Source organism: Rhincodon typus, chromosome 4 (genome assembly GCF_021869965.1).
Source record: "Rhincodon typus isolate 14 chromosome 4, sRhiTyp1.1, whole genome shotgun sequence".
Taxonomy (NCBI): domain Eukaryota; kingdom Metazoa; phylum Chordata; class Chondrichthyes; order Orectolobiformes; family Rhincodontidae; genus Rhincodon; species Rhincodon typus.
This window is the reverse complement of record NC_063335.1, coordinates 96186353-96195825: the sequence shown is the minus strand read 5'-3', so window position 1 is coordinate 96195825 and position 9473 is coordinate 96186353. Positions and strand designations below refer to the sequence as shown.

The 9473-nt window shown below is 41.6% G+C and overlaps 1 protein-coding gene across 1 annotated transcript in view; it reads left to right on the top strand.

The window, feature by feature from the left end:
* Window positions 1–514: 514 nt before the first annotated feature.
* The window catches only part of LOC109936145 (CMP-N-acetylneuraminate-beta-galactosamide-alpha-2,3-sialyltransferase 1-like), a 93034-nt gene continuing 84075 nt past the window's right edge, over window positions 515–9473 (top strand). The window contains exons 1-3 of the mRNA XM_048596079.1: window positions 515–622; window positions 4241–4434; window positions 7074–7177. The gene's annotated coding sequence lies outside the window, so the exon portion shown is untranslated. The remainder of the gene's footprint in view (window positions 623–4240; window positions 4435–7073; window positions 7178–9473) is intronic.

Below are 9473 nucleotides of genomic sequence, written 5' to 3'. Positions count from 1 at the left end.
CTATATTTACATACATTTGAGGTGTGACAGTGTATCCAGGAGGTTAACTCACAGACTGTAACATTAGTCTGCAATATTCTTCAATTTGGATGCCTGGCTGATTTGAATGATCAGAGTACCTAGAGCTACTTTTTAACTTGAATTGTGTCATCCTCGTTAATGTCATATATCACAACATTAATACATATCTTTACTAACTTATCTCTAAAATTACCTATGATTTCATAACATTTTTCCAGAGCCTGAGAAAGGGCTGGGGTGGGATTTCTGACTGTGCTGATCTCCAGGACCTGACAGCACCACCCCTCTATCCAGTGGTGACAAATCAGAGCAAGGTTGCCCCTGTGCCTTAGATAGAGAGATAGTCTGTGAGGAGCTGCTTCTCCAATCAGAAATTCCGTCTCTCATGCTTCTGCAGACTCAGACTGCTTCTCATTCCTTTTCTGCGATTGGCTGCCTCATGAACCTACCAACAGAGAATCTGAGCGAGAACCAGCCTGTGTTTGAAGGTACAGTTCAGTGTGTCATTGGTTGCCCTGAACAAGTTGCTGGGATTGCTGTCAGTTGCGTCTAAGCCAAAGTGGACGCCATGAATCAGGGACACGAGGCTGCAAGGGGGGAAGTAAGTAGCTGCTAGGATCTGGGGTGCAAGTCGATCCAAGTGACAAGAGAAGGAAGAAGACCGCAAGGGGTGGGATAAAGTGTGGCTGCACTGGGAGGGGAAAGAGAAGATTGCAAGGTGGAAGGGAAGAAAAGAATGGGAAAGAAAATGTTGCAATGATGGGAAGGGAGGAAGTGCAAGATGGGGGGAATGGAGAAGGCTGCAAAGGAAAGAAAAATATTTTAAACCTATCAACTAACTGAGACATAGGAATTCACCAAGGTAATGATTCCTTGAACAGGAATTTGGAATCCTTAGCTTAAGGCTGCATAAGTTCAGTAAGCACTCCATGGAGAAAACAATATGGTGATGGCTATTGCAATGAACAATTTGGCTGTTGTGAAATTTAAATCTGGAGCTGAGATCTAATGAGCAGTAAATAGGCAGAAAACAAAAACAAAAACAAAGTTGCTGGAAAAGCTCAGCAGGACTGGTTTTTGGTTATTGGTTTTTACCTTGGTGAATTCCTATGTCTAAGTTAGTTGATAGGTTTAAAATATTTTTCTTTCCTTTGCAGCCTTCTCCATTTCCCCCATCTTGCACTTCCTCCCTTCCCATCATTGCAACATTTTCTTTCCCACTCTTTGGTTTTTATTTTGTAAATAGGCAGAAACTGCTTGTTAAAATCTTCCGACTTTCCATTTTGCCAACTGCATTTGTGATGAAAATTAATTTTCTGTGACCTCACCGATCTGCAGAAGTTGATATTAAGTGATTTTTATTTAATATGGCAGTATCTGTCAGTTATTTTGCAAAATCCTTTGGCTGCTAACTTATGCCTATTGCCTTGTGCCACTTTAAATATGTATTGTCTGGGGAATTAATACTGCCCTTGTATAATCTGTTATATAAAGGATGTAATAGCAGAGGATTTAAAAATACATAATACGATAAAACAGAACCCGCAAGGCTTCACGAAAAGGAAATAAAGCCTGAAAAAAAAAACCTAAAATTCCTTGAGGAGGTAAAAAGCAATATGGATAAAGGGAACCAGTCTATGTATTACATTTGGACTTCCAAAAGACATGTTTTAAGATACTGTACATAAGGCTACTTAATTAGATCAGACACTATAATAAAAACTGAAAGAACTGCGGATGCAGGAACAAAAACAAAATTGCTAGAGAAGTTCAGCAGATCCTAAATCTGTGAAGGAAGAAACAGAGTTAACGTTTCGGGTCCGGTGACCCTCCCTCAGAACGCTATAATGTTGAGATTTAGGATATTAGCAGACATAGAAGACTGGCTAACTAATAGAAGACCTCAGCTACAAGGATAGATTGGAGAAGTTAGGACTGTTTTCAGTGGAGAGAAGAAGGCAAAGAGTAGATCTGATAGAAGTCTTCAAAATCATGAGATGTCCAAATGGAGAAGACAGGGAGAAACTGTTGCTGCTCGTATAAGCATGAAGAATGAGAGGGCACAGATTTAAAGGGATTTGCGAATATGAGAAAGGTGTTTCACATAATGAATGCTTTGGGTTTGGAATGCGCTGCCTGAAAGTGTGGTTGAGGCAGGTTCATTTGAGGCATTCAAGAGGACATTGGACGATTATTTGAAAATAGTGTGCCAGGGTATGGAAGAAAAAAGGCAGGAGAATGTCTCTAAGTCATAATAGTCATTGGATATCAGTGCAGACACAATGGGCCAAATGGTCTCCTTCTGCATCATAACTCTTCTGTTATTTTGTGACACTAATCATTACCATAGAAACAAGATCTCTTGTAATCTATGTCCTTCCTGATCACCAGAGTTCTGTATTAAATGTAAACTCTTTTTTATAACTGTGAATCTTCAGAAGCAGAGAAAGCAGAGCATCAGCCTTTTTTTGGATGAAGCTCCAGTTCTAGCACTGCAGGCGGATTTTGCGAATCCTTTTTTATTGTGAGAAAATTACATACAGCGGAAAAGAGATGTTCCAGGTGTACAAAAGTGACCAGCTGCAAAAATAACATGCCAAACCTAAAATAGCTCTTTGCAGAAAGAGTGCTTGGGAATTAAACTATAACTTTAATGACTTTTAATAATTTGGTGGAGTTGGAGGTCCTAGATCTTACACTTTTTAAACAGATTGTTGATGGGATCTGGACATCGTTGGCTTGGAAAACATTTATTGCTCATCCTTAAATATCCAGAGGGCAGTTCAGAGTTAACCGCATTGCTGTGGGTTCAGAGTCACATGTAGGCCAGACCAGGTAAGGATGGCATGTTTAATTTCCTGAAATATACATTAGTGAACCAGATATTTTCTTTTTATGACACTCAACAGTGGTTCCATGGTTAGCTTTCTTTGAAATTCCAGGTTTTTAATTGCACTCAAGTTTCACCATCTGTCATGTTAGGATTTTGAACTCGTGTCCCCAGAACACTATGATGTTTGAAGACAGTGTGAGTCATACAGATTTCAAGAAACCTGTTTTCTGTTTTGAGAAACATTAACTTTTTGTTGCCAACTTTGATTTAGGAGTCTCTTTATCCTATAAGATTGAATTTTACACAAAAAGAAAACAGTCAGCAATCAGGGTGCTTCATAGATGCTCTCTCTCCGTGAGCTCCAGCAACTTATTTTACACTGATTACTCCAGTATGCATGTACCATGACACCATGACACTCTTTTCAAATAATCGTCCAATGTCCTCTTGAATGCCTCAAATGAACCTGCTTCAACCACACTTTCAGGCAGTGCATTCCAAACCCAAAGCATTCATTATGTGAAACACCTTTCTCATATTCGCAAATCCCTTTAAATCTGTGCCCTCTCATTCTTCACGCTTATACGAGCAGCAACAGTTTCTCCCTGTCTTCTCCATTTGGACATCTCATGATTTTGAAGACTTCTATCAGATCTACTCTTTGCCTTCTTCTCTCCAATGAAAACAGTCCTAACTTCTCCAATCTATCCTTGTAGCTGAGGTCTTCTATGGTTTTGCTCTCGTTTGAACTCACCAGCGGCACATAAACTTGCCAATGACAGGATCTGTTGGGATTAGTGCTGCCACTGCCAGATTTAAAGCCCAGCTCTGCACAAGGTCAATCAATGCCAGCCATAAATATCCCTTCACAGCACACCTAACTGTGAGAAGGCTTATCATCTCCATGACGGCGATGGTGGAAGCATGGGCTGTAATGTATGCATTCTCAGCCTCAATCAGAGGATTGTGTAATGGAGAAATTAGTCATGGTTGCAGAAGGTAGTCTTTGACACCCAGTAACCAAACAAAGCAAAGCATCAGGCCCTTGAAATGAAGCAGGATCATGAGAATTTTCAAAGATACAGCTACTGAGACGACTCCCCTGGTACGTGGGGCAGACTTTGAAGATGTGGTACCAATGGTCACAAATGACTTGTACATTGATGGAGTGGAACTGCTCTCTGTTGATGAAGTCAGCTATATTACGAAATGGTGCTTTCAGTGCAAGGTGTGTACAGTGTCTTGCAGCTGGGAGAAACCTGCCATGCTGGCAAAGCATAGAGCCTAAGCTGCAGTACTGACCTTATTACAGAGAAACAAGATGAAGGGGTATGGTCTGTCATAAATTGACGTGCTAACAGCTTTGTTACATTTGTGGCCCTGTAGGTTCCCAGTGGATAATTGGAAGCTGCCACATGTATAAAACTTTAATCCAGCTGACACCTTGACAAGCCGCCGGAATAAGTTGACCACCCACGCTTTCAAGTTGCACATCCCAGTCCAGCAGAGATGGCATAGATCTGTGACAGTGTCACAGGATATCCTCAACCTGGAGGAAATGATGTGCCTCTGGGACGCAGGTACCTCTTTTGTATCTTGAGGGAATGTTCTGTTGTTTTTTTTTTCCTTCATGTGGAGGTTGTTTGGCAGCTGCTGGAGGTTGGTGCTTGTCCAGGGCTGGCAATCATTTCCCCCACAATTTTGCGGTGAAATCATTGCCACAGTGATGTTATCATCTGCTGTAATTAGATCCTTTCTAATGAACTGCCCAGGGAACAATCACAATCAGAACAGGTTCTTAGTAATGTGAGCTGTCAGCATTTGTATTAGACGGAAATAACATTTCAGCATAGTCCTCAATATCTTAGTCATACATCAAGGAAACAGACTCCAAGTTTCCCAAACTAAACTAGTCCAACATGCCTGCACTTGGCCCATATCCCTCTAAGCCGTTCTGGTTCATGTACTTATCTAAACGTCTTTTAAATGTTGTAACTGTACCTGCATCTACCATTTCCTCTGGTAGTTCATTCCATATACGAACCACCATCTGTGTGAGGAGTGGCACTCAGGTCCCTTTTAAATCTTTTCTCCTCTCACCTTAAAATTATGCCCTCTAGTTTTGAACTCTACTACCGAACGGAAAAGAATTTTGTAATTTACCTTATCTATGCCCCCAATTAATTTATAAACTTCTATCAGGTCACCCCTCAACCTCCAACGTTCCAGGGGAAAAAAAGTCCCAGTTGATCCAGCCTCTTCTAATTCAAATCGTCCAGCCCAGTAACATCTTTGTAAATGTTTTCTGTAGCCTTTCCAATTAAATAATATCCTTCCTATTATAGGTTGACCAGAACTGTATGCCGTACTCCAAAAGTGGCTTCAACAATATCCTGTACAGCTGCTACATAATTTCTGTATTCAATGCTCTGACCGATAAAGGCAAGGGTGCCAAATGGCTTTTTCACCACATTGTCTACCTGTGATGCCACTTTTAGTGAACTATCACCTGAACATCTAGGTCTCTCTGTTTGACTACACTCCCCAGGTCCCTACCATTCACTGTGTAGGTCCTGCCCTTGTTTGTCTTGTCAAAATCTAAATTAAACTTCACCTTCCAATCCTCAGCCCATTGGCCCAACTGATCGAGATCCTATTATACTCTTAGATAACCTTCCTCATTGTCCACTCTGCCACCAACTTTGGTGTCATCTGCAAACTTGCTAACCATGCTTCCCATATTCTTATCCAAACCGTTTATACAAATTCCTGCAGAACACTGCTGGTCACAGACCTCTAGTCCAAAAAGCAACCCTCCACCACCATCCTCTATCTCCTACTATCAAGCCAATTTTGAATCCAACTAGCTAGCTTTCCCTGGATCCCATGTTATCTAACTTTACTAACCAAACTACAACGCAGCACCTTGTCAAAGGCTTGCTAAAGTCCATGTAGACAACATTTACCACTCTGCCTTCATCTATCTTCTTGGTCACATTTTCAAAAGACTCAATTAAGTTTGTGAGGCACGATTTCCTATGAACAAAGCCATGCTGACTATCCCTAATCAGTCCTTGTCTCTCCAAATGCACGTAAATCCTGTCCTTCAGAATCCAACAATTTCAAGACTGCTGGAATATCTTGTTAATGACCTTTGACGTAGTGGTCCTTATTCTGATATTTGCAGCACAAGCTGTGCCACACAAATAGAGAAGATTGTCAGTGTGGTAAGAATGTAAGAAAAAACTGAAACCCTGAACCTCCTGCATCACCAAAGGAAGACATCATTTTATGTAACAGCATGTAGCAAATACATACAGTTCAAGATCAGAGACATCAGCTCTGTCATGCAGTTTACGAGATCTTGCAATGCCTTTGAGAATTGTGACAGGTAAGTGACAATTTGAAGGTCAACTGTGATTATATCTGCTGCACAGAGATGACTGATAACAACCAATGACATGGTCAAGATGGCTGGTGACAAGAATTTACATTCCACCCATTTGGAAAGTACGTGTGTTTCCCATGCAGAGTACTATCTTTACAGATATTTTCAACCTGGACTGTGTAAGTAAATGGCAAGTCAATGTAACATCCTCGTGAAGGGCATCACAGACTGGCTTAACCAGCAATGCCAACATCCCACGAATTAATTAAAATACTTCAGGTACTTGGTGAAAATTGGCACAAGGTATATGTAGAGACTAGAGACTTTGAGATTAGTTTGAAATAAAACTTTCAAGGGAGATTTAATCGGTGTTCAAAATTACAGAAGATGTTTGAGGAAGGAGAAGGAAATTATTCCCAATGACACAGATAGAAAACGCATGGGAGCAATTAAGAATTTTTTTTCTTACTAGGAGCACTGTTATGATTTGGAAAGTGACGGGGAGGCAAATTTAAAAAAACGTAACTGTGAAATGTGCAAAGAACTGGGAACCAGCTGGATTGTTCGGTAGACAGAGCTGGGCCGCAAAGTCATCCACTATTTTATAATTCTATGCTCCCATGTGCAAAGGTAAAAGTCATGATTCATTGTTTGCTACGTCTTGACTTTGCCAACTCCTGGAGGAGGAGTAGGAAGGGTGGGAGGTGGTCAACTGTTTCATTTCTGTTCTCACTGGTTTGCTGCCTGCTATGCAGCTAGGTGGAGCTTGTATTTAGGGCGACTGGTTTCCAGCCCATTATCTAACTGGACTTTATCTCCCTGTTGAGGAAGGATTCTGCTCTTGGTGTATTTAATGAGACTGCCCGCCTCCGCTGCAAGATTCTCTTTGTTTTGCTGATGGCTCCAAACTTGATGCATGTCTGATCCCGGTGGGGGTAAGTGTACAACTTTATTTGGAGATTTCTTCGTTTAGAATAGTCCGCCTTCGTAAAAAGAAAATGCCAATTATTTTCATGTCCGCTGTGTTTTAATTGCTGATCCGTTTCATTTCATTAATTTTTCGTTGCAGAGCTGCGTTAATGTAAATCGTATGTGTTTGTCCGTTTTATTTTGTTAGCCAGAAAACTGAAGCGGTTTTTTTCTCTCTCTCGCTTTAATTTGAGGAGCTGTAAAGTTCTTAGCTGCAAACAATGTTTCCCGTCACCAGAAAAGTGGGAAGGATAGGAATGAGAGCAGAAGAGCGGATTGTTTATGAAAAACAGTTTTTTTAAAGAGCCCGAGATGAGTTAACATGATGAATTTGGTATATATTATGGTTCTAAAAATTGCACGATATTTGCTGGATTGAATCTTTCCTTTTGTTATGAACGGTTTCCGTGTTTCAGTCGTTGTTTGAATATACGGAAATTGTGCTCAAATTTATCACTAGAAGCAGAGTCGAACCTTTTCACTTTTAAATTACCATCGGCGTGTTACCTGAGAAAGAATGACAAATACTTACATTTATATAGCATCTTTCTCAAACGCAGGACGCCCCAGTGCCGTTTGCAGCCACTTGAAATATATTCAGTGTTGGGAGTGTATGCAGGGAACATTGGCTACCAGCTTTCTCCCTCAAATGGCAACAAAATAAATGATAGATAATCTGATCAATCTTAGTTGAAGGATAAATGTCGGTCAGAATATCAGGAGTCTCCCCTCCTGTTCTAATAGTCCCACATGGGAACTATTCCATGCTCCTGAAAGTGTAACTGAAGCCTGGGTTTACTGAGTCACCTGAGATACAGCACCTCCAGAGAATGCAAGAGTCTTTCTTGGAAGTGTGACCTGCAAAGTGGGTGAGATTGCTACAAACTACCCAGGTAAATATTGTGGAGACCTAAACTGAAATCTTTGCTCCATGTTCCACAATCCAGTTGCCACTCCTGGTGGCATACAGTTATATGAATGGACAGTAGGTTATCAGTGCCAGGATTGTGAAAGCGAAATCGCGCTTGACAAATCTGCTGGAATTTTTTGAGGATGTAACTTGGTAGTGTTGATGAACTCGATGTGGTTTATTTGGACCTTCGGGAGGTTTTTGACAAAGTCCCACGTAAGAGATCAGTGTGCAAAATTAAAGTGCGCAGGATGGAGGTAGTGTATTGAGATGGCTAGAAAACAGTTTGGCAGACTGCAAGGAAAGAGTAGGAATAAATAGGTATTTTTCCAAAAAGCAGGCACCTAGAGGAGTACTGCAGGGATTAGTGCTAGGACCCATGTTAATCACAATATATAGTAATGATTTCAAGAGGGAACCAAATGTAACATCTCTAAATTTTCAGATGACACAAAGCTGGTCGTGAGGGTGTTTTGTGAGGAGGATTCAGAAATGTTACATTGTGATGCGGAAAGGCTGAGTGAGTGGACAAGTGCATGACTGATGCAGTATGATGTGGATAAATGTGAGGTTATCCAGTTTGGTAGCAAAAACAAGAAGGCAGAGTAGTATGTGAATCGCTATAAATTGAGATGGGGGAATGTGGAACAAGACCTGAGTGTCCTTGTGCACCAGTCTCTGAAGGTAAGCATGTAGGTGCAGCAGGTGGTAAAGAAGGCAAATGGCTCCCATAGCAGGAGGATTTGAGTATAGGAACAGTAATGTCTTGTTGTAATTATATAGGGCATTGATAAGACTATACCTGAAGTACTGTGTACAGTTTTGGTTTCCTTATCTGAGAAAGAATGTTCTTGCAATAGGGGAATCCACAGCAAAAGTTTACCTCATCTTTACCATGGAGGTCCAGTCCCTCTACACCTGCATTCCCCATGCAGATGGCCTAAAGGACCTCCGCTTCTTCCTGTCCCGCAGGCCCAACCAGTCCCCCTCCACTGACACCCTCATCCGCTTAGCCGAACTCGTCCTCACCCTCAACAACTTCTCTTTCAATTCCTCCCACTTCCTACAGACAAAGGGAGTGGCCATGGGTACGCGCATGGGCCCAAGCTACACCTGCCTCTTTGTAAGTTACGTGGAACAATGCCTCTTCCGTACCTACACCAGCCCTAAACCCCACCTCTTCCTCTGTTACATTGATGACTGTATCGGCGCCGCCTCGTGCTCCCACAAGGAGCTCGAACAGTTCATCGACTTCACTAACACCTTCCACCCCAACCTTAAGTTTACCTGGACCATCTCTAACACCTCTCTCCCCTTCCTGGACCTCTCTGTCTCCATATCGGGCAACCACC